This window comes from Dinoponera quadriceps, unplaced genomic scaffold (assembly GCF_001313825.1).
Source record: "Dinoponera quadriceps isolate SergipeBrazil2010 unplaced genomic scaffold, ASM131382v1 scaffold1850, whole genome shotgun sequence".
In the NCBI taxonomy this organism is placed as follows: Eukaryota; Metazoa; Arthropoda; class Insecta; order Hymenoptera; family Formicidae; genus Dinoponera; species Dinoponera quadriceps.
The window spans coordinates 982,677-1,008,402 of NW_014556042.1; the positions used below are offsets into that span (position 1 = coordinate 982,677).

The 25,726-nt window shown below is 47.8% G+C and overlaps 1 protein-coding gene across 1 annotated transcript in view; it reads right to left on the minus strand.

Moving 5' to 3' along the window:
• LOC106746483 (protein Wnt-6-like) overlaps window positions 1-25,726 on the minus strand; it is a 120,821-nt gene that overhangs the window by 59,088 nt on the left and 36,007 nt on the right. The window contains exon 3 of the mRNA XM_014623118.1: window positions 16,400-16,479. The gene's annotated coding sequence lies outside the window, so the exon portion shown is untranslated. The remainder of the gene's footprint in view (window positions 1-16,399; window positions 16,480-25,726) is intronic.

Consider the following 25,726-nt stretch of genomic DNA (forward strand, 5'->3'; position numbering starts at 1 on the left):
TTCGCCGGCTCGCGTTCATGGAATTTTGGTATTCCCTGTCGAGTGGAGACGATTCATTCAGTGTTTGTCTCTCCCTCTCTCTCTCTCTCTCTCTCTTTTCCATCGCACACAGCGAACGCAGAGAAATATATATGATATACGTAGGCATAGCTAAGGAATAGGAGGGATGCTTGCTCCCCTCCCATAGATTTTGGCAAGGAGAGACAATTAAATTATGAAAATCATAAAAATAAAGAAATATAAACGATATAAAACTTAGTTGCGATCAATAATGTCATAGAACCGTCTCAGTGGGCTATGCGTGTTAAATGTACGATGGGCTATGTATGTAGAAAAATAGTGCTTGAGTAGAAGAAAAAGCTGGAAGAAAAAGTATCGAGAAGGTTTATCAAAGATTTACGGAAACTAGCTTTAGTGTCAATACTCTAATAAGTCTTTCTCGTGCGAAGATAAATTCAATATATTTGTGTGAAATAAATGATAATAAAATTCATGTAAAGCTAAATAACCTTTTGACCCTCCTGACTGAAATTCTGGCTACGCCCATAATAATACGCTTTTTACATCTCTCTCTAGAAAATTGAACCGACTATCGATAAAATAATTATTCCGTGAATCATAAAAGGTTTAATGCTCGAATATTTTAGTGAACTAATTTTTAAAATGAGACCTGAGCACACACACATACACACACATATAAACGAAACTGAAATGGTTCTTCAGTTCCAATTTCGAAGCTGGTCCGTCAAATCAGTTACTTTCGCGCCGGCAAGGTGTAACTGGAGCACCACGCCAAAGGAAGCGTGAGAATATTTTGAAACGTCGATCCGGTTTGTGCGGTCTATGCGGCGCATATTAATGCTCCGCTTACGCCGAGTACCTGAACGTCGCATCTACATCACCGCGCGACTATTTCGTACACGTCACGATTTCGCGAGCGCAATATAATCCCACGCGATCCGCACGTCCGTATCTCCGCGCGATTTTCCGTGCGCCACACCGCGCGACGTCATCGCCGTACCGTTTCGAGATCTACACGATCCCGATCGCGATCGCGCCGTGTATCCGTGCTGGCAACACGCGGCTCATGCGGGCTGATCGCGAACACGCGCGAGATCGTTCTCACACAACTCGACGAACCGCCGATCGATATATCGACCGTCCACGACGACGTGGTGAAGAGTGAGCGTGTGTCACGACGTTTCGCGAAAAAGGACAACGCAAAGAGACAGAGAGCTTTCGACAGCTTGTGAAAACGAGACGCGGAAGAGAGACACCGCGAGTGCCATTACGATGAAAGAGAAGAATCATCTAATTGATTATTTATATCTTCAGACTCTGTGGTATCTTCTCAATACTGTCGATACATTGTTAGTCAGTTTACCTATATAAGTTTGTTTATATAATTTCATATTATACAATTTTATTATGTAATTTGAATAAATCTTACGTTCTATTATGTAACTTATATAATCTTTTTTCATGTGTGTAAAATGGAATTTTCCCGTTTATATAAATAAATAAATAAATAAATTGTAAAGAGCGCTTATAGCGCGCAATCGAAAGATCGCTTGTTTGGATATTTACCGAGATCGATGATTGAGATACGGTTTCGGCTATTAATCATTGAAAGAGCAGATTTCTAATCTAATCTAATGTCGTAAAACATGCCGTGGTTCCTTGCCTTCCCTCTACCTAACAACGCCTCTGAAACGGCGTGTTTGTTCGAAATTAAAAATCGGCCCCTCGGCTCGATAAATATTAGCGCACGATTAAAGCGGAACGTGGATCGCAATACCTGTCGTCGGCGCGCAGCCGACGCGAAATCGAGGCGATTCCGTTTGTGCTCCGCTAGGAGCTCAAGATGTGTCTCGAGCCCATCAAAAGCGGGCCTGGGCCCGAGCCGGCGTTATAATTTGAGGCGGTTTCAGGGAGGTCCTGGGCCCGAGGCCCGAGCGGGTCCAGTTCAATGAAGTCATCAGCTAGCTCGGCTCGTGTGTGCGTGTATGCGGCGCTCTGTTATTATGCCGCGGTACCGCGGCATCACGCTCTCGCTCTTTCCTTCTCTTTTCGCAACACGCGGCCTCGTCGATTCCGTCGAATATCCATGTTCGTGGATATTTCACGCGGACACGCCGTTTTCAATCTTCGCTTTTGCGAGAAAGCCGGCCCGAAAATGACAGGAGGCTACAAAGTTTCGATCAATTACGCGGCTGGATGTTCGGTTTGGAAATAACGCCGGCGCGAAACGCGCCGTAATTTATGGATCGTAAATTATACTAAACTAGAGTAAAATACGCCCGATATATCTCTCCGCGCGAATACCGCGAAACCGCGGTTTAATGTTCGCGTTTATGGTATTTTTTATACTCGTGAATGGCGCTTTTTCCCGCCGCGCGATTTCGCGCGACGACGCGACCGACGGGGGATGGAACAGTGTCCGACGCTTGATGCTCGAAATAGTTCAAAAGTGTGTTTCGTTGAAGAAAAAAGGATACCTCGAATATTACTTGATTCAACCAATTATGGAACACGTAAGGCAAATATAAGCCGCTACGTGCCTGTGCTAACAATGCGCAAGAAAGGCGCGAGCAACGACGAGCGAAACGAGCCGGGAACGATTCTTCTCACAAGCGAGGGACTCGGTATCTCCGTACGATCGGGTGCAGCGATAACCTAAGTCGATATGTTCGAGTTGACTAACAGCGAACTGTTCTATCGCACAACGCGAAGGAAGGTTCCAGCGAGAGATGGAGAGACAGAGAAAGAGAGGGAGAAAAGAGGGGACGCGGTACGACAAGTAGTTTGTTATTAAAAATTCCACCGGCAATAGTCACGGTATTAGTCTCGATAACAGTGCCGATAACGACACGGCACGGCGAGCCAATGGCGGACGAAGTATGCGGAAGCGACGATTAGGACCGTAAAGTGATTGGAAACCCGAGGGAAATGTGGGTAAACACTGGCAGGTTCCTCGCAGCGAACAGGTTGGGAAGCCAACGGCGGGGAGGGAGATAAGCTCCAGGGTGGTATACACATATACCATACGAATCCTAATCTCACGACCGGCAGTAAGGCGGACGAAGGTTTCTTTTACAATCGGGGACCGGGGGCCAATTAGATCCGAAGTTCTTAATCCGTTTATCAGAGCCGCGCCATGATGCACGGTCCGCTTCCATCGGAACGGATAAAAGGGGCTCTGGACTCGTCGGTGGCGAGAAGGTGAAACGCGATTGCGCGCCGCGGCCTGCAGGCCGCGTCACCGATGAAAATAAACTCCCACGTTCGCCGGCTCTCGATTATGCCGACGTGTCGATCTTCGTCGCGCGCGACTTTTCGACATTCTACTCGGAATCCTGTCCGTCCGATTCTTCGTTTCGCTGGGAAATGGGGGAAATGCGGGATCGGGCTTGGCTTAGTTTAAAAAGTTTAAAAAGCTACTTGAATCCGATCGATACAATTTTACAAATTTTACACAATTTACACAATTTTACGCAATTTTACAAATTTTACACAAAGATACATAATATGCTAACTAAATGTAGTTGGAGGCAAAGTACGAAGTTATGGAAATGCCCTCGAAAAATTATAATTATTATTCGGCTTAGTTAACATTATTTAAGATTTCGATATAAAAGAATATTTAGAAATTAAAAATATCTTGAGGAAATATTTTATTTCATTATATGGTGTATTAGGAAACTGCTGATTATATCAAAAAACATGAGAAAATGAGTTTTTAGCCTTCTTTTTTTTATTGTTAATAATATTTCGACATGTACAATGACGTTGACAAACCAAACAACTACTATCAATTTTTCTTCGATAGACCGATGAGTCGGGAAGACTAGATATTATAAACAGTTTCTTAATATACTAACAAAATAAAATATTTCAGCATAATATATCTGAATATTTTTATTTTTTCATATCGAAATCTTAAAACGTTAATTAAGTAAAATAATTGAAACTCGAGTAGCTTTCGAAAGTTTTACTAAATAACGAAATCGTAAATCTAAAGTTCGTTTGCCGCATTGGTTTTTGCAGCTATCGACGAATCCGCCACACGTCTACGATTAGATCGATCAGATAATATGAAGGTACGTTCACGTCGTCCCTCATTCTGAAGAAGTGAGCTAAATCTCGTAAGTGTTCGCGACATATCGGAAACAAATCCATGACGAACGCGACGCTAACTCGAAAGCCAATTTAAGTAAATAATTAAGACGAATTTCACGATTTTATCTTCCAATACCTTCGAGCTTTCGTTCGGGAACCGCTGGAGAACAAATTATCACTTTGTTACCCGCGTAATCCACTCGGTAGATTCGTTCGACGACAGGGCACTTGCGAACGATTCGAAGCTTACGTCGCACACGATAAGGAAGAAAGAGAGAGAGAGAGAGAAAGAAGGAAAGGTGCTCGGGAAGGAGACGGAAGGCGAAAAGAAACAAAAAGACGCTGCCTCGTCTGAAAGGAAAGGGCAAACAATTAAATGCCGGCGCAAACACCGTAACGACTGCGTTTATTCCCTGGCTGGGGGCTTTGTGGCGGGCGCATTCGGTAAACCGAAGCACGCGGGGCCCGTGGGCCCCATTACCCTTCTAAACGATCCCTTTTTTCTTTTCCCCGAGCCGGCCGAGAGCTAGCCACCTACTCGCACGGAGCTCGTCACGAACGAATCCACGAGGCGAATCGCTGAATGCCGACGGTGAAGCGCGCGATGGTAGCGTTGAAGCTTCCACTAATGACGCGCCGTATCCCCGGACAATGCGGACGTAGTTGCGTCAGCAACAACGTGTTTTTACGCCGCGGGCTCGAGGTAGGTCCCCTCTCCCTCCACTTGCCCCCTTCCACGCGTGGAGCAAGCCACGGCTTCCATGATACAAGGTTATTAATGATCGGTAACGATAGATATTAATCGCGAGCGATATAACGTCGCGGGCACGGTCTGCGCCTTTTCAAACTCGCCGTATTCTTCCTCGGTGCGAATTTACCGTCGGTGTGATCTGTTAGTTCGCGTAAGGGGAAAAACTGTGCAGCGAATTCACTCATTCGCGTGTTACGTCGACTTACCATCTGGATTAGAAGACGCGGATGTGTAGAGGCGACGTGCGAAATAAGACGCGCGAACCGGCCGGAGGCTCGAGTGAGAAACGGTCGAAGGCGCGCCGCGTGCGAGCGTAGCTTACACTTCGACGCGAAGGATCGAGAAGAGGCCGTGAAAGAACTAAACTCGTAGCTGGAAACATTCCCTCGTAAACATCCACGATTTGTTTGGAGATGAGAGCGCGTTAATCGCGCGGGGGCGGGCGGGGGAAGTTTCAGCGGCGAGAGCCGGTCAAAACGCGGCGAAACGTCGGGACGACGCGAGGTTAAAGATAGAAAACGACGAAGAGGAAAGCAGGCGCGCGAGACCGGGACGGGTGGAGGGAGGGTATGGGAAGAAGGACGGGAGAGGAAAGATCTCTTACTCATCGCGAGGTCTCCTCTGCCTCCCTCATCGGCGGGCAGAAGGGGGGGGCCCTGTTGCACCGTGGGGGCCTCCGGCACGGCATTCGTGTGGATATTAGGGCGATTGTCGTGCCTGATTCGGTACGGTCTTGAAATAAGGCCCCCGCGGGCTGACAGCGGCAAGCGGCCCTCGTACAAAGCCGGGTAACGGGGCCCACCCTTCGACTCTCTCCTTCGCCGCCCTCTCCTCCTTTTCTCCGACGCCTCCGAGCGGCCTAATCTCCCTGTCGAGCTTCTCTGTCTCTATCTATCTCTCTCCCTCCCTCTTGTTTCGACGCGCGACCGCGAGATTCCCGAGAGCGACGTTAGGAGTGGGACGAGCCGATCGTCGAAAAATTATTGTAATTATCCTCTCCCGACTCGTCCCGCGCGTTCAATTAAGCGACCCCCTCTTTTTAATAACATCCTCGACACCGGTCGCGATCGGTAATCCACGACACGCGCGCTACGCAACGACCGGGCCGCGTGATACTCATCGGCGAGATCGGCCGTAAGTGAGAAATCAGTACACAACCGACATCTCCCGGAAGATCGAACGAGCAGGACGATCCGCGAGGATCGAGAAGGCTGGGAGACGCCGTGGTAGCTCCTTCCGCGACTTCGGAACCCTCTCGCTCGGAGGTCCGTGCTACTCGCGTCTCTCTCCCTCTCGCGGCCTCGCCGAGCTCTGTATCATCCTCCGGGCTCCGGTGTACCAGTCGGCATCGTGTGAAGTCCGGCCGAGCCATTATATCCCCCTGGCCGCCTTCGAGGTGTATATACTATCCAGGCATCTTCAGGCATCGCGAGGACGAAGAGGAGACGAAGGATGCGAGATGGACGATCTCTCTCTCTCTCTTTCTTTCTCCTTCTCCCCGTTACTCTCCTCCTCTCTCTCTCTCTTTCCCATCTACATCTTCACGCCCTCCTCCTCTTTCTCCTGTACCTGCTCAAGGAGGCAAGGGAGAATAAGACAGAGGAGAGAGGGAAGTGCGTGCTGGATCGCGGAGCCGAGAGGTGTCGGGGCCCGCATTAAGGGGGCGGTACGCCTCGAAGGGGCCCCGAATTATGACGTCACGGACCGCACACGACGCGATCAGGTGAGCCGAATACAAAATGGATTGTTAATTACGGAGTCTCCCTTCGCCCGCCGCTCTCCGATCGCCACAGTGGCCGTCACTTACCACAGCCTGTTTTGCGAGCCTCTATACGCCCTAGACGGGGGAATATCTATCGTGCCCATTGGGAGACCCACAAGGCGTCAATGCGCCGACGTTAAAAGAGGCGCAAACGTCTATATCGACGCGGCGATCTAGACGAATAAATAAACACGAGATAGCGGTGAGGGGTCCGTTATTGGTGAATCACCGCCGAATCTTGCGCGCTTGTTTCAACGATCGCGTACCGTTCATTTAAGCCTCGCGAGAAAAAAGCGAATTTCCCCGCTTTCGATTTCGCATTGGCATTCGACCGCAGACCCGATAAAGAAAACAAGCCGAAACCTTGCAATATAGATCGAAGTGTCTCGATCGTCGTAGAAAACGCGATTCCCCGTACCTTCTATCGGGCCCGTAAAAAACATTCATCTCGCGCGCCAGCAATTCGATTTATTACCAGGATCATAAAGATATCGTGCGTTACGCCGATACCAGAGGAACACGCTCCGGGCGAGGAAGGGGAGAAGGGCGGGCGAGGAATGCCCGGCCGGGAGGAGGCAAGATCGGCGGAGAAAGGAGTCATCAAATTCATTAGATCCACTCTCACGGGCGAACATTAACGAACTCAAACGTGTGCTCAGCAGGCCATGCCATTCTGGTGGACGGCAGAATCATCCGGTCGATTATGAGATAATGCTGCTCCGAAAAATAAAGGATGGAAAACGGGGAGAGAGGGGGGGGGGCGGGGGGAGAAGGAGAGAGGAAAGCGAGACGGAGCGAGACGGAGTAAAAGACGCAAGAGAGGGTGGAGAGAGAAGAGAGAGAAGAAGAGGGAGGGAGCAGCGAAGGGGCAAAAGGAGGAAAATAAGTAACGACGTCTCCACCTCTCGGAACGATCGCCAGATATATCGAAGGAGAGCTGTAAGAGCGTGTGAAGAAGGGGACAGACGCTTACAGACGCGAGGAGAGGAGATGAGAAAAATGGACGACCGAAATGGTTAGGCGAAGAAATAGGGGGCTCACTTTCATACGTGAAATTCTTCATCTCCGCCAAGTTTAACAGAGATCGGTTCCCACAGGGTGGTGGTAACCAACCCCGGAGCCGCCTACTGTGATCGCATTGTGGGCTTTACGGTGGCATCGTGCGCGTCACAAACCGAAATAATGATCGTGTATTCGTTAAGGATGATCGTACGACAAATCCGGAGGATCGGAGGATCGGCAATTGTATGCCAGACGCATCCTGAAAATCGCTTCCCGGCTCGGCGAAGACGCGGTAGCGTGAGAACAGGTCAAGCATGGTGCCTGAAACGAATCGCAGATTGGCCTGATCTACGTATAATCTGCCACCGGTGTATCCACGAGCCGCGCAGTCCGAGGTGTATCTAACGATCCTTAATCAATTCGCGGATCAACGCGCCGGCCCGGATGCGCGATTTTACGCCCTCCGACGTTCTAGCTTGCACACCGTGAAATCGTCTAGAAATGTTAGGTCATGCGCGCAATTTCTAATCCCCCACGCATCAGCGCGCTGTCTATCATCTCGACGTAACGTGCTCGAATCACGTATCGAATGAGCGCTTCGTGTTTATCGCGGCCGTCGAATCAACTGTTGACAAACGCGAGACGCGCAAGACTCTCTTATCAGCAGGGTGGTGCCGTAGATTTGAAGATTACATCTTACGTATTGTCTTACGTATGATTGGATACCTTGGATATCTTACTGTCTAAGTGATGTTTACACGGATGTTTTTTTCGTATATACAATGCACACTATGTAAAATATAATAAACTGCATAGCACGATGCAGAGAGAAAGGATAAGCTATTAGTCTATGTTGGTTTAAGTTTTAAAATAGTTCACGTATTCGATTGTGATATTGATTATGGAGATTATTTAACATTGAAAATTGAAAAGTTGCAATAAATGATCAAACTTTCAATATATTGCGCAGCAGATTTAAATAAGAATATCAATATAATCTTACAAACTATTACTTTACAAACTATTCGAAAAGTTTTTAGGAATATAAAATATGCAGGTAACGCGGAAATTTTATTATGTAAATTCACTTGTGTGATTTTGCACGGGAGAAACAGCGTTCCTTAGCTTATATCTGCAATAGTTACATGCATAATATCTACTTCCCTTTTTTATCAATACGAAATCAAGTTCGCGAAATTCAGTATTAAGTTTTCGTGACATCGTAAAAATAATAATTAAAAGTCTGCCGTTATGTTTTAAGTCAAATGCTTTTACCAATTTTTAATAGGTTAGGTCAGGTTAAGTTAGGTATAATCAATTTTAGAAATATTTAACATATCTCAATAGTGATATAAAAGATATACGCACTATTAATATACAAAACGTTATCGTTCAGATTTACCTGCGAGCTTTCAACATAATAAAAACAAAACCAAAATGTAAAAATAAGATTTAAGAAAGTGAGCAGGCCCGCAACAATTTATAGATAACTTATAATCTATATAGATGATATATCTACGCGTAGGTGCGCGACTCTGTTTATCAGAACGAAAATGACGCGTGGTCGATAATTCAATTTTATCCCCGGAAGAAAATAAAACGAGAAAGATTTTAGCATAAGTAGATAATGTGCGGCGCGATATGAGATAAGATACAAAGTCGCCCCGTCGGCTTCGTGCAACGAGGCGGACGAGTCTCACGAGCGATATTCAAAAGAGCGAGATCGATCGAAATTGATAGCACTCGGCCGCGCAACGTAGTTAAGAGAAGCGGCAATTATCGCGCGATTATGGCCGCGGAGAGCGGTTACTATCGTCGCGCAACGCTCACGCGTCCGCCGCTACCGCTTCCACTTGTTGCTCCACGGCGATTAAAGCATCGGCCTGATTTTGCGCCGTATGAAATATCGCGCAGTATAATCTGTCGCGCACGGCGACCACCTGATATACCCTTAAGAGCGGCAATTACTAATTTATCACCGATACTCCGCTATCATCGCCTGTCGGCTTTACGGGCGATCTCGCGACGTCGCAATCGCGAGGGCGGCAAGGTGGAAGGGAGCGAGGAAGAGGACGGGTGTGGAGCCTCCGCGGTGCAATAAATATAGCCGGCAGCTAATAACCGCCGGTTAATTATGTACACAAATTCGCGTATTCGATCCGCCATCCGCATAAGCGTAACGAAGGCGACTTGGGCGGCGGCGACGGCGGTGGTGGCGACGGTGAAGGAAGTCGCCCCGCACAAATGAGTATTTATGAGGCAGCCGCGGCTCTATATTATGCCTCATTTCGCCGGAGGATCGATTAGCTCTAATCGGGACGTATAAACAAAACGTTAATAAACGCCGGTCTCGATCCTCCGCGAGGAGGCCTCTCTCCTTGCGAAGAGCGAGGAAGCGAGGAAGAGAGAAGGGCGAAAGAAGAGGAAGAGGAAGGCCGCTCGGGCTCGTACACGGTGCGTTTCCACGTGCACACGTACGCACACGTGCAGCGGTGGCCGCGCGCGACACGTGTTCCTCTCGCACGTGCTGCTCGCACGTGTAACGCGAATTCACGGGTCATCTCTGACCTACTGCGCTGATCGACTTTAACAGTGGTCGCGCGTAGAACAAGTATCATCGCGCACGCAATGCGCACGAAAAAGCGTTTTTCGAAAAATAATAACAAACATCCATCATATATCTGAAAATGCGATCAAAAAGTTTTTTTGCGCCTATACTTAGTTTTCTAGCTGCCGTAGTTAAAAACTAGGCCTGGTAAATAAATTTCAGTTGTATTACGTGAACAGCTAATTATTTTCTCTCGTGTACGCGGCCATTTCAGTTTTATTGGTGATTTTATTATACAGGTGTGTCCGAAGCTTTTCAACGATACGCAAGTACACAGAGAGATTGCCGCGAAATTTGAGAACAATTTCAAAAGCTGTTTTCATAACGGTCGAATAGAAAGAAAATACGCGTCGTGTAAGAAAAACAACAATGTCGCGTGTGCGCCGTATAGAAGATAAACGACCGTCCTGTGTCGAGTAAATTGGTTTACGTTTCGTGACCTCACGAGTCAAGAACCAGTGACGTAATTTAAGCCGGACGTGAAGACAGATCGGTCCGGAAGAAACCCGAGAAGACAGATCATTGCGCGACTATCTTTAGCCTCGGATTGAGTCACGCTAACAGGCGCCTACATTGAGCAATCGATTATCGTCGCGAACCCTCGAATAAATAATTGAGAGACGTGCGAGAGATTAGTCCCCGACGAAGCGGTCATCGTTTACTACTCGCGAAAGCGCCACGTGACGCCACGCTGTGCGGCTGCAATGATCGGATGGATAAAAATTATCGGTATTATTATTATTTCATCAGTATTAAAAAATAGTATGAAAAAAGAAAGGTCTCTCGGCTGAGACACTGATCGTCCCTGAATTTCTTGGCGGAGGAGTTTATTGTGTTTGGCAAACTTCCGCGGGAAGAGCGCGAGGAAAAGGGGGATGCGATTTCACGCGGGATCTACGCGGAGATGGGATAGCCGTAAGCAAAAGCTCGCCCGTGCTCTCACGGCGATCGAGATCTGTCGAGATCGACGCATCAGGACGAATCCCACGATTCCCTCGAGGCATGCCCGAAGGCCCGCACGCCGATCGGGGAATCGTAGATCGCGATCGACCTCCGGCGGGATTCACGAAGAAACGCGTTTACCACGAGAGCGCGCACGTGATTGCACGGGTGGTCCGTCTCACCGCGATCGAGACGATCGAGATCTCTTCGCCGCTTTAAATCGTCGCGAGTTTCAGGTACGACCTGAACGCGCTTTGACTTTGTAATGAGCTTTCTTACCGTGTATCGCTCGCCATCGATTTTTGTCACCGCGCCGATACGACGGTACGTAACGTTATGACAAAGGAAGATATTCGATTAACTTGTAAACGCCATCGAATCGAAGACAGATCGACGTTGTCGTCGTGAACGCAACGATTCCTGCGAGGATGCGAGTTTGGCGGAAAATTCCTCCCTCGGATCATCAGACACACGAATGTTTTCGCGGTAAAAAGCGTTGTGCATCACTCGAAACTAGCGTTGTCAACGCTAGTTGTTGAAACTAACCGTTGTCAACGCTAGTTGTTGAAACTAACCGTTGTCAATGTCAATTATCCAAGTACCCGGGTTTTCTGATTATCCGGATATCCTGGTAACCTAGTCCTTTCGAGTATTACGCGGACACTCGGCTCACTAAATGTACGTATGCTAATTTTATGCGTTTTAAATAATTGATTTTTCTAATAATAACGAATAACAAAACGAACGTATTGCAAATTTCTAAATATTCTAAATACTCTAAATATTTCTAAATAACTCGTTATTATTTTCTGATTGTCGAGGTAATTTTTTTCTTTTTCACTCATTGTTCACTTGACAACACTGTAGTTAATTTTACAATTCTTACTTTAATTTGATTATTCACACACTATCTCGAAATATCAATGTATCATATCTTTACATCGTTCTTAGGAAGCCCGGAGCGAAAATAAATACACTCATCTGTCTATTTAAATATATGGACGTCCAAGTATCTGGATAATATCTGCGAACGTATATACTCGGGTAGATCTGCGAGTATTACTCGGATATTAAAATACCCGGATTATACTGACAGCACCACTCGAAACGGTATGCTTATTGTTCTGTGTGAACTTGTGCATTTATATAACAATTACAATGTATGCGACGCTTCACGAATAATAGCGATCAATGTAAAACAATAATATGCGCTGAAATTGTCCGAGCGATCGGAAAATCGTCATCTTTTCCACGGCTTCCATCGGCCGAGACTCGACTCGCGGATGTCCGTGTGTCCCAAATAAAAGAAAATAGGCAATTATCGTGTAAGTCGTTATTTATAGTGTTGTCGAAACAGAGATCATCGTGGATCACGTCGGGAGACCCACCGCACGACCGCGCAGGAAGTCTCTCGTCGATCTTTTCGTGGCACTCGATCGCGCGGCGGCGGTGGAGGAGGAGGAGGACGGAGAGAGACGGGAAGAGAAGAGATCGGAGATCGGCTCTCACCGATCGTTGCCATCGAGAGATGCCTGAATAATAGAGCCGCATCATCGTATTTAATAATCGTACAATGGACGACGTGAGGCGATAAGATCGCGATCGTTTCGGTGGACGGACGAAACCTCGATAAGCCGGCCGCTCATAATAACGCAATTAACACTTCTTTGTTCGATCAATTTTCGTCCCGCTCGCCTCGGTGAATCGTCGCGAATCGCGGCGGAGGTACACGCCGAGAAACGACTTCGCGATCTGGCCTTGGGAACATTACAACAAAAACATTGTATAATTCCGATTTATCCTTTTTTTTTCTTCTTGACGCGTCATTGACGCTCATTGACACTCTTGGAACTTTTCCGATTGAATGTATGTCGGATTCTAAAATGTAGTTTTAAAGTTCCGGGGAGAAAACTATTTCCTTCTCAATTTTCTCTTTCTTATAAAAAAAGCAAAAAAGCAAAAGCAGGCTTTAACCACACACGCGTGAATTTTGTGAACAAATTTCTACAGCTCTCGGACAGCTCTTTGGACAGCCCGGGTCGAAATTTTAGTCATACATTAAGTCTACTTAATTCTACATTGAGTTTTCAATTGGAGAAAACGAAAATAACTTCCCATTTGTAGTATCGAAGAAGCACTAGTGAAAGACCTAATGAAGACTTGAAGTAAAGCTAAACAGGCATAACGTAGGGCCAAAATTTCGATTCGGGAGAAAGCGAGGAAATCCGCGGGAAGGTGGAGAAAAGTCGGTTTCTTTCACAGAACTGTAAAGACTGTAAAATTCTAAAGTCATTGGAGAATATCCTGTTTTCTTATGATGTATGAAAAGGCGCCCCGATAACGAAGCTGGCACGGATCCCTCGCTGCGTAATGGTAGGCCGAAAGATCGCTGTCGAAAAGGGGAGAGAAAGCGACGGCGGTTACGACGGCGCGCACCGACAAACATACTAAGTTCTCGATAAGCATTGTACAGAGGCGTGTTCAAAATATTGTCGTCGCGAAAAAATTACGGCGAAACACGCCGATAAAAAGAGCCCGGGCCGATAAACGCGCTCGTATCGCAGGCTTATCGGACCGCGAACGGCCGCAAATCCTGTCGGACGGAGTGTCTCCTGTCAGGTGGAACATAAAGTACCTATATTATATTAGCTAATATATTTCTCTCCGTAATTCCCGAACACCCTAAAGTGCCTGATACACCGACGAAGCTCGGCCACGGGTTGATTACGATCGTTTACGACCGCTAAATCACCCAGCGTCTCTCTCTCTCTCTCTCCTTCCCTTTTTTTTTCTCTTTATTCGCGAAACGTCATGATAGCCCTAATCGCTGAAACCGGTAGTAAAACGATCGTTACTAGTCGCGACAAAGAAACCGCCACCTCCGAGAACAAACGAGCCAATAAAACCGCTTCACCGAGCGCCCCTGCCCGTTTCAGGCCGCGCGAGAACGCGGCTGAAACCGCGCGCGAGCGCGCATCGCTATGCGTGTTTTTTCGTCGTGCACTTAAAATTCCAGAAAAAGTACGGAGAGCAGCGATTTCAGATACGCGACCGGGTGGAGACAGGCCAGGACACGGCTGCCGACGGCCTCCACCACCAGCGTGACGTTTAATATTTCTGGCGGATTATCTTGCCGCGCGAAACTCCCGAAGGAGGGCAAATGTTTAAGTACCGTCTTTTACTCTTTAACTCTTACTTTAAGAGCTCGTCTCTCCAGCGAAGTGAACGTGCACGTCCGCGGTATAACGTCCCCCCCCCCTCTCTCTCTCTCTCTCCCGGCGGTCAAGTCGCGTATTTAAACGGGATCCGAGTGGCGACGCGACGGACAAACGCGGAGGACCCACGGGCATCCTCGGAGCGTGGGCGTTGAGATTCTAATCGGGACTCGCCGCAAGTAGAACAACGGCGATTAGGCTTCTCCGGGACACACTTACTCGACCGGCTCTAATCCCCGCTCTCGTAGGTGGCTCCGCCAGATAGCCATCGCTGCTCGCGCGGCCGCAAGAGTCGCTCGGAAAGGGACACTTTATCAACTTCAACCCTTTACACGATCTAGATTCCACGACGAGCCCGCGTCCACCGTGTTCGCCATGCCGGGCGCGCGATAGAGCAGAAAAAAATGTATTGGACGTGGCCCACGGACGAGCAGCCAAGTAGGAGCGACGAGAAATTAGCGACACGAATCGTGCTTGATTTCAAATAGCGCCTCACCCACCGAAATTTTCACGATTCTTTCGATTTATCCCGCAACTGGCTCCCTTCTCATCGCCCGACTGATACTTTCGAGCTTGTACACGGTAAGAAATGTTTTGCACTTGCGTTAAAATCGATATCTGTCAAAATGTTCGTGTCAAATTTTTCACACACCCGTGTGTCAATTTAACATATTGCGTTCACGTTATCTCAATATTTTATATTAAGCCGATATTCAACACGTGTAAATGTTAAAATAAAGTTAAAATAAAGTGTTAAATATTTAAAATAACATTTTATATTTCAGTATCGATTAACATATTATGGATATTAATTTCTGACATATGATTTGCGTTACTTTTCAATTCGGTGTTAAATCAACAGAAAAATTTGCGTGAACCATTTGGAATGTGTGAAATGTGTTAAATTTAACACGAAACTTTTTACCGTGCGATTCGAACGCTTTTTTCTAAATCTTAAAAATTTGCTTCCTATTCCTATGTCCATTAATATATCTCTCTAATTCAAATTAATTAATTTCCTATATATATCGTAATAATTATTTTCCTCAAAATGAAATTTATTAATATGACAACTGGTACGACGTTTTTCTCAAAAGTCGCCGTACATATATTCGAATTATCGAATACCTCGTGGATGAAGGAGGAATAAGAAACACCGGGCAACAAGACTGAGAAATCTCTCGGAAGTCGGGTGGGAAAGCGATCCCGGACGGTTTGCAGCGAGACGCGAGATTGCGACGTTTAAAACGTCCGGACAATGATGCGAAAAACGCACTCTCGGCACGGTCGCCGCGCGAAGGGCAGGGAATCATGGTCGAGGTCGGCGTGGAAGGAAGGTGCCGCGGTCTCGGGGATACAGCGTGTGGTACACACGGTCGAGCACGAATCCCCCGGTACGCATACCAGCATAGCTATCGGCGAGTGCGAGATCCGACAGCTTCGGAGGTGGCAATGAGCCCGGGTCCCGCCTGCCGCCACACCCACACGCGTATATATCTTATTTTCCCTTTTTATTTATTCGGATTGCCGTTGGTCGAGGGCCACTCTTCGAATCCCCATGGCTCGGTTGCCATAATAGGCGAGCATGGTGGCCCGCCGCCGCCGGCCTTCCTTCTCGCTCGCGGGCTACCATTCTTCACCTGCACCACGGACGCGCGTCTCGGTGTGCGCTGCACGCTCGCGCACACGCCGTCGCCGCAGATGTCTGTCAGAGGGGCAACGATGTTCGTTTGACAGCCGTGTCCGCTTGGAAAGCGCGCGGCTTTTCGCCGATTAACTCTTTAATCGCGGACGCGCGAAGAACGAAGCCACCGCGGAAATTCCCGAGACTTTGTGTATCATTTTTAAACGTTTAAACTCACTCAGTCTGTCAAAATTAAACAAGAAATTCAATACCAAACGGGTCCCTCTAAATGTTCCGGTCGTCATCCCGATTTTCCTCACGGGAGAAATTCTGGAAAAAGTGGTATGCAAGAATTATTCGGTTGTATTGAACTTACCACTCATGTGAAACGCCGGGACCTGGGGGGACATTCCACGCTTCAAGATCGACACGAGACTACTGAGTGACGCAGATTTTCTAGAAAAAAAGAAATTGATTATTTAAGTTTTCAAGATGAATCGTTCGGACAAAGATTTGTGAAGATATCGCCCAGTACTTTTTTTTTTATTGTTTACAGCACGATTAATTTTCCTTCCCGTTCAGCGAGAGACGAAGACCCGAGTTGATCTCCTTTTAAACGCTTGGGCCGAAAAAAAAAAAGATAGAGATTCTTCCTTTCTCGCAAGGTCTTTCGCTATTTTTCACAGCTCATTGTCGGATCAGTATGTATGACGCGACCCTAATTCGTACGATGATCTACGTGAACTGTACGAATTGTAAGCCGATCATCCGATAATCGATGCGAAAAGAAAAGGCCGCGAACACGATACATACCCGCTCCCTCCGCCCTCTTTCTCTCGATTTCCAGTAAAAAGAGAGGAAAAGGGAGAAAAAGTAACATGGTTACGCACGCGTGTACGCACACGGCACAATACAGCGCGACTTACAAAGAGAAACTCGGAGAGCGGAGAATCATCCTCGAAGAAGATCCTTTCAGCCGCTTAAGTCGCTACAGCGAAGATCGGCAGAAAGGATTTCCCGCGTATCGAAGCGTCCATTGTGCGCGTTGCGTTCCATTGGTGGAGGAGGAAGAAGAAGAAGAAGAGAAAGAAGAAAAAGAGGAAGAAGGTGAAGGAGAAGATGAAGAGGAAGAAGAAGGAGAAGAGGAAGAGACGGGGGAGATGAAAAAGAGACATCGACAGGATGATCGTCGCGAGATCGTTGCGAAGGACTTTGTTCTTGTTTCCTTTCTCGAGCATTGTGCTTTCTCGATTGCGATTTTTCCCCGATTCCTCCACGGGCGCGCGTCTACACGCGTGAATGCGCGCGCGAGGGATGCGCTTCTGTGAGCATGAACACGCTGTGGCCCTCCCGTTTGGTGACGGGAGGATGCGTCTCGCGTCCTTGCGAGCGCGCGGGACCTCTATGATCCTCGAAAGCAGATTACTCGGAGGGGGCTACTTTAACGAGCAGATCGATCATGCTCGGACGCACTCCAACAAGTGCCTTTTAACGGAGAAAACGACAGCGATGATACGTTCGGCGTATCCGGCCTGTCGATTGTGCGATCGAGCGTTACAATTTGCAACGGATATCTCTCCTCGACCGCCGCTGCTGTTCATACCGCGCGGTATGCGCGCCGACGATCCTACCGTGTATGCACCGTCTATACCTGAGCCATTGAGCTTCCTCTCGACCTAGCGAGGCGTTCGTCTCTTTGGATCAAATCTCAAAGTCGGTATTCTCTCAACGAGACTTCGTCAGCCAACGTAGTTTGAAAAATCGCCACGTTCGCGGCTCCGTCTAAAAATATTTCTCGAGATTAAAATTCGGTTATTGCGCCGAGATGAACGGAAAAAATAGCTATTCCAGGGCTACAGTCTGAAACGTTCTTTTCGAGGGAAATTTTATCCTCGGTGGTTGTCCCGAAACTTGACGAGCACCTCCGATTGGGTCGGTATTACAAAACTCGAAAATCACTGAATAAAATTTGAACAGTCACTGGACAGTTTGTCAACTGTTGCCTAACTAAGGAGTAAAACTACTTGGGGTCCCAATCAAGATGTAATATTTTTCCGGTAGTTACTGCGCACAAAAAATGCGCAAGATCTAAACCCATTTACCGAACGAAAACAGAAAAAAAATATATGGACAATTCTGTCCTAGAAGTATCACTGAACAAAACTGTATCAAGTTCTCATCTATTTCATACGTAGCGTTGTTACAACTAATAAGAAATACATTAATACTAGACGGTAATTGCACTGAGAGAATAATATAGTTATTTTCGGGGACAAGAAGATCCCCTTTTTCATTTCAACCACAAAAATAGTTGAGATAACTACTTTTCCAATAAATGTTACTATAATGTTAATGACTTTACGTGCATGTTGCTACTACTAGGAAAATTGCATATATTTCTACCGGAGAGGAAATGCAAATTACACGCGAAATACTACATCTTAGCTCGCGATGATTTTCTGTCAAAGCGATCCTAAGCAGCCCAAACTCTCTTCGAAAACAAATAGATCGACATTATCGCGGTGTCGCGTCGAGTGCAACGAAGATGTCGCGACGATCCCACCGGATCTGCACTTTTGTTCCTCTCTCGGGACATTTACAATGGTCGATCCTTTCAACGGTTCATTTTCGGCAATGAGCTCGCGCTCAAGCGAGCTGCATCCGCGAACGGGGTGCTTAATCGGGCTGCTGAAAGGATGGGGGCGTGACGGCCGCATATGCGCAGCTTTCTTCCTACGTTCTCTCTTCCGGGGTAGAGATATTGCGCTTATTTGGACCGCCTGTTAGTCGGCATAATATACTAGTTAATGACGGGGTTACGCGCGATTTCGCCGAGTCCCATGATGGAATTGTCAAAGAACACGTCTAGCCGGTCTTTCAGAGTGAATCGAGAGCCGGGCTACCTCGAAAAACTATCCCCCGGAAGTTCGGCATCATGGGAAAGCCCTCTTTTGTTTACGAAAAAACGCAGCACGACGTGTTCCAAGCGTAATTCCGTTAGAAGTTTACCTCCCGTTAAAAATCGAAGGAAACACGACGTGACTATTAACGAACACGTGTTGAAATCTCTCGGACACGCGGTATCCTACTAATCGAAGGAATAAAATTATTGGCCGTGAGCGAGTCACGAAGAGCTGTGCAATAAGCCGGCGCTCCTCCCAACGCCCCCGTATATGCAAATTCGACGTCGACTGTGCTCGAAGGCTTGACCAATCGGTGCCTTTCACGCATCGTTAATCTATCGCCTTGGTTTTCCCATTGAAACGTACGCCACACGCGGTATCCCGGCGTCGTCATACGCGAATCGCCCTGCCACAAGGAGTAATTATACTTTGCGCGCTTACATCCGAGTGATACTTCGGGGGGAATAAAAATTCGCAGAAAACGAGCGTTCCATGTGAATAACGGAGGAACGCTAAGAAGTTGATTGGAAAATAATGTTCGGCAAACGATGTGAAATAGGATGGAACGAGATCACGTGTTCGAGCGAGGAGCAATCGCGTATACCATGGCTGAGAGCCGAGGAGGACCACGTGGAGAGGAAAAGCAAAATTGATGTGTGTTTTCCGGTCATTAAACGAATACTCGACATCGCCGGTAATCGGTAGATCGGTGTTGATTATGTTTAACTTTCCTGGCTCGCTAACGACGAAATCGTGTCAAGCGCTCGTCAGGAGAAACGTACGCGGCTATCTGCATACTGTCTCCTCCTCGGCGTGACACGAGTATCCCCGAGCGCGTACACATAGTAACGATCAAGAAATTTATTACGTCGCGGGCCGTATATCCTGCCGCGCTCGCGCAGATTACAGTAAATTATCTTATCTATCTCACTTATCTCAAACACGTCGTCATTCCTGTCAGCCCGCACGCAGTAGGTGAAAGTCTATAATTATAGACAGCTACTCACTCTAAGCGAGTAAACGAGTTTTAATATCGTCGTTCGCGAAAAACCGCGAGCTATCTCCTTCGCGCGCGCGCCCATTATCATTATTATATAAAGTGTATCGCGGTTCGGCTTGGTTCATCCCCGTCGGCCGTTTCCCCGCCGGCTCCGGAACTTCAAAAGTTCGTCCACCGGAATGCATATTATTAAAACATTCCAGAGAGCACCCCATCGACCTCAACGCGCCCGGCAGGGTCGCCGGTGGGCTCATAACTTGCGGCGTTTCCATGGCGAGCGAATCTCTCGAATTGTTGGCCACCGCCGTTGCGGAAGCCTCGCTTCGCCTTATACCGGCGGAACACGGTCGTGGGAGGGCCACTTTTCACGGTTTCCTCTCCTTTCTCTTTTGTTCAAGCTTCACGCGTTTCGTGCATCCCGAACCCACGTTTGCGAATAATACGCATACCACTCGTCCCTTTTAGTTTATTGAAATAAAAACGAGACATTTTTCCGCGAATTCTTCAAGAGTAAATCTTCTACATGAAGCATCTTCCAATATACCCACGGTAGATATGCACCGTTGAGACGATACGAACTGCTCATTTTTTTTCCTTAGATTCCTAGTCACGGCGTAAAAGTACATAAAATATATGGGTCTCGGGTAAATTAGGAAGCCGCTTCTTCGAACATTCGCCCTTTTCTTAACGCGTCAAACTTTCCTTCCGCGTTACGAGAGAGGTGGGCTTTCGCAAGTAAAACATTCGCTACGAGATCTTCGTCTTTTGTAAAGCGGGATAAGCAGAACGTATCAGATAAAAAACGACAAAATAAGCCCGTTTCTTGCACCTGACTTTTGTTGCAGGATATTACGCGAAGAAACGATAGCGCGTCTATTATCGTTTCTTCGCAGCCTTCCTGTAGTTAGCTTCTTGCTAACGGGCGGATGTCTCAATTAAGATCGAAGGCGATCGACTGCAATTACTGACGATTTTCACACCGCCATTCTATCGCGTCTCCCTTTCTTGCGAGCCTTTGCTTCCTCTTCCCTTTGAAGACACAATAATGACTACCTCGCGAAAACAAAACTACGCTTTGCACGCGTATCAATCAATTATTGCGCTGCGAGCTACGCAGCTTCGTGCAACAGAGGCCGCGTACATGCATTCCCGACACATCGCGCCGACAAATTACTCGAACTATTTTTCATTAGCTTGCGTTCATTTTATTAGGAAAACGATAAATTGTATAAATGTTAAATATGATCCGCATACCATACAGAAATTCATATAGTCAATTAATAGTAGTTGAAAAAAAATTTAGTTTCGACCAAGCATACACGCACTTCAACTTCTTCAGAGATTTAATAAAGTTTGAAATTTATTAAAGTTACAGGAAAATGATATAATTTCAAAGTGGCATAAATATGACATTTGTCAGTCGCACGACCAGATTTTTCATTATCATTTTGGAGAATTTCGCGATGAATATTTAGTCGCAATAATGTTCGTTGTATCTGCGCCAAGTGTTTAAATTTAAAAAAAATGTTTGAATTAAAAAGAACTGGCACATACACAGTAAGAAATTTTGTAACAAATAATGGTTCGCTGAAATTCTGGTGTTATTTTAACAAGGTGAATATGTTAATTTAACATATATTTGTGTAATTTTCAACATATTCCAATGTTAAAGTAACACAAAAAGTCCAATGGACCGTTATTTATAAAAAATTTTTTACTGTGTAAACGTACACGTAAATATTAGTAGAAGAAATTCTCTGAGAAAAGGTTAAACGATAATCTTTCACAAGGTGGGCGCAAAAAGTTGCGCGTTATGTCGTGATTTTACGCCGTGCGATGTATCGTACCATAGATAGATGCTCATCGACGTGACGGATAAATCGTGCGCTTGTTAGAAGCTATATGCCGCTGTTTAAGGCTATAATTTCAGATCGGAGGGAACCGTTTGCTCTTTCCCAAGATAGCTCGCGCTGAAAAGCGCTCGCCCGTTCGTGCGTGCGTACCAGTTTAAAATAGGAGAGCGTGTACGCGACAGGATACCTCTCTCATTGCGCGCCGTTCGAGAGAGAAAACGACCATTAGCATTGAATCGTGCAATAAATTACGGTCATGATACGGCAATCGCGAGCCCTAAAGTAATCTCCCCCCGTTACCGTGGCATAAATCACCCTCTCGCTAATGCGACGTCGCAATAACGCACGGATGCGGGTATGCGAATATTTACGAGAACATTTAATTAACCGACATCTTCCCTCTCGCTCGTCCCGAGACGCCGCCGGATCGCGAAAGGATCTTACGTGGATCGTATCGCAGAAATCGGTAGCGCGCACGACACCTACCACCTTCTCTCTCTCTCTCTCCCCCTCCCTTCTCTTCTTCTCTCTTCTCTTCTACTTTGCCCTTCATGGCAGGATTTCGTACCCTTTTCCTGAGCCGGCCAATTAGGTTGCCGAGCGGCGGCGCATTGCGCGGCGATAGGATGATCGAGCGACCCGATCGTATCGGTGCTCGCGTGCCAGGATTACGGTCAGGACACTCGATAGCCCGATAAGTAATGCACCCTGATAGGATGACGGAGGGTACACGCTCCGTAAGATAGACCGAGACGGAACGAAGGAAGGACGAGGAGGGAAAGGGACGAGATCGTGGCGGCGAGAAGCGCGCTTCCAGGGATACCTCTGGAAGCACGAACGATGTTATCGGTACGAGGTATCGGGAACGGCAATGAGTGTCCCTTTACGAAACGAATGGAACGTGGCTGGACCGCGTACGTACGTACGTACGTGCGTACATACGTACGTGCGTGCGCGAGGCAAAAGGAAACACGTGTCGCGAGCGGTGTACGCGCTCACTGGTAAATGGCCCACCGCGATAAATCGCCGCCTATAATTCCGTGGCGTTCGCGAGATAACGGCTCGTTAGCCGTTTGGGATATGCGATAGTAAGGTTGCACCGAACCACCTGCACGTAGACACGGTGACGTATCGTGATAATCCAGAATTACTGCTCAGGCTGAACTATGTCTACCGCTGCTTGCGCTAATGAAGGCTGATACTGTTTCGGTAAGAAACGGTACTGTCTCTCATAACGTGCCGATCGAAACTCCGTGAAATAATGCTCGAATGAAATCCCTTTTGCGACCGCTATTCTCCTCAAATTTCCTAGAATCGAATCTCACTCGGAATAAATGAAGAGCGGCAATATTGTTAACTCGAAGCGACAGTGAGAATACTGCCAACCCGAAATCGCAAGAGCGAATGTTTCACCCAAGCTCGAAGCGAATCCGATTCCGCCTGAGCGAATATTCCAGTCGATTAGAGTGAATATATATTCCTGTGACGGTGAAATAAGTCAGATTCACTTCTCAATTTCGAGCGAAAATAGTCACCCGACGATTCAGAGAAGAATTCACTCTGTGCAAGTGAAAAGTCGCTCAAGTTCGACACGATCCGGTGATTATTTTCCTTATCGAGGGAGACTTCACTTCCAAGGAATTTCAAGAGTTGTTTATTCCCTATGCAATGATTAATATATTAACAATGTTTAAAGCAATTCGCACATATACACCTCTGAAGAGGAGCTTTTCGCGCGCGATTTATTCCGTTCACCGGCAAGGATCAGTTTCACTGATTAGATCAACGCTCGCTCTGTCACCGGCGAATACGCACCTGTTCGTTTCTCTTTTTGTACAGCATGTGTTTTAATTAGGCACGGGCCGAAGGTCGCGAGCGGAAGGTGAGCGAACGTCACCGTGAATTCGTCGACCACGAGGCCCCGGCCGAGTCGCCACCGATTATCGGGCGAGACCCCAGCTGGTTACGCTTTGTGCCAGGATACCGTTTGATCTTCGACCACGTGGCGCGGTGGGGTGACTACGCGCGGTGTACGAGCGAGCCGGGGTCGCTGCTGCGGCTAATTGCCAGCTCAGCGACCACGTCAATGAAATCTGCACTTCCACATCGCGTCGATCGAAGGCGACCGGGGTGAGAGGAAACGGGAAGGAAGCTTCGCTCCCTCGCTATGGTTCTCGCAATCGCGGCACCGACCTGCGATCATCGTGCGACGGATATTATATTGGACGCGCTGCTAATTGGCTATAGAGAGGAACGAGCCGACGATGCGGGGAGATGCGCGTCAGATAGCTCGCGGAGCCGGCTGTTTCGATTCAGACGTCATGGGCATTTCGATTTAGGCATCCGCCCGTTTCTTTCGTTCGCGTGCTCGATCGGACGGACGGCGATCGGCCGAACCGCGTAAATACGAATTCGGTATGTCTTTCTTCCGTTGTTGCGTTTCTTACCGCGATAGAAATATTCGCCGTGTAATTGAACATCTCCTCGTGACACAATGGCAGTTGCGAAAACGCAAAGAATTGAAATTCCGCCGAAGAAAATGAGACCGTTGCATCGCATTCCTTCTCTTTCCGTCCGATATTCATTAAACGCTCATTGTTGCTTGGGAGGTATCTATTGAAGACTTCGGATCTCGGGTAACAAATGAGAAGAGACGAGGCCACCCTGACGGAAAGTCGTTGTTGCTGAGGCAACCTGGATTCGGCACCCTTCGTAGCCCCTACGCGTACAAACCAGAACCCGAGGAAAGACCCGAGGAGAAAAGAGGGGATGGAGAGTAGGCGGACGGCAGTTTGTGTAAGGGAGGAAGATAAGCCTCAATTATGCCGATTGACTCCTCCGAGTGATGCTAGGTAGGGGAATTTTGCTCCTCCTACTTGTACCCGTCACGTGATCTCGGGCAACCTTCCTTCTTCTGCTTCCGACGGAGGGTGTGATCCTTCGGGAACCGGGAAACGTGTCGAGGAATCTCGGTAAGCGGGGATGGTCTGCTCGAAGCGGCATGAACGCAGCTGCGTTCGTCTCAATGAGACGCAATGTATCGCCGATTTGCGAATGAATGAATCGCGTTTGTCCCGATTGAATGAAATCGAACGGGGTTTTAGCGTGGACGAACGGGGGAGCGCGCAATCCTCGCTACGACAAACAACTGATGTTGCGCTTATCTATCGCCGAGAGAAAGAGAGAAAAAGAATAAATTCTCGGCAGCGAGGAACACCCCGAGATGCAAAAATCCAGGTCGCCGACGCGCCGGCGTACCTGTTGGTTCACGGGGATACGTTTTAGGTGTTTTCTTTCGAGAACGAGGACGGAGTCACCGCCGACGGCAGGAAAGAGACGGCGGTGGGAGGAAAAGGGAAGGAAAAGAGAGATGCAGAAGCGGCCTACGGCCGCCACGCATTTTTCCGTCTCTCTCTTTCCAGCGCGCGCGTCCTCTACCTCCGCTATTTCTCCCTTTCCATCTCGGCCCCTCGACATCTCGTCGTCCTCGTTCAAACGGTTCGGTTTCTGATACGTCTCTCTTCGTCTCTCACACCGAATCTCGGGGTGGTGGCCGATGGTGGTGGTGGTCGCGTCCGGATGGTGGTGGCTATGGTGGGGGGGTAGTTGGTTTCTTCGTGCCTATACCGTTCCCTATCTCTCCTTTCTCTCCCTATGGGAGGGCGAGGAGGGCCCCGTAGCCGCGCACTGCGCACCGAGTTCATCATAGACAGAGCGATCTTCCTGACAGCTTCTCGTCGGTCTTGAACGGAGGCGGAATCTGCCCGTCTGTTCGGTTCTGCAACGTGGTGTCGGTGTCGGCGAACCGGGGAAAGAGATAGATCGATAGAAAGGAGGAGAGGGAGGGAAAGAGAGAGAGAGAGAGAAAGAAACAGGAGAACACAGGGGGATAACGAAAGTGCGCGACCTTCTTCTCGCGTTCCTCCATCGGGCTCGCTGCTTCCGAT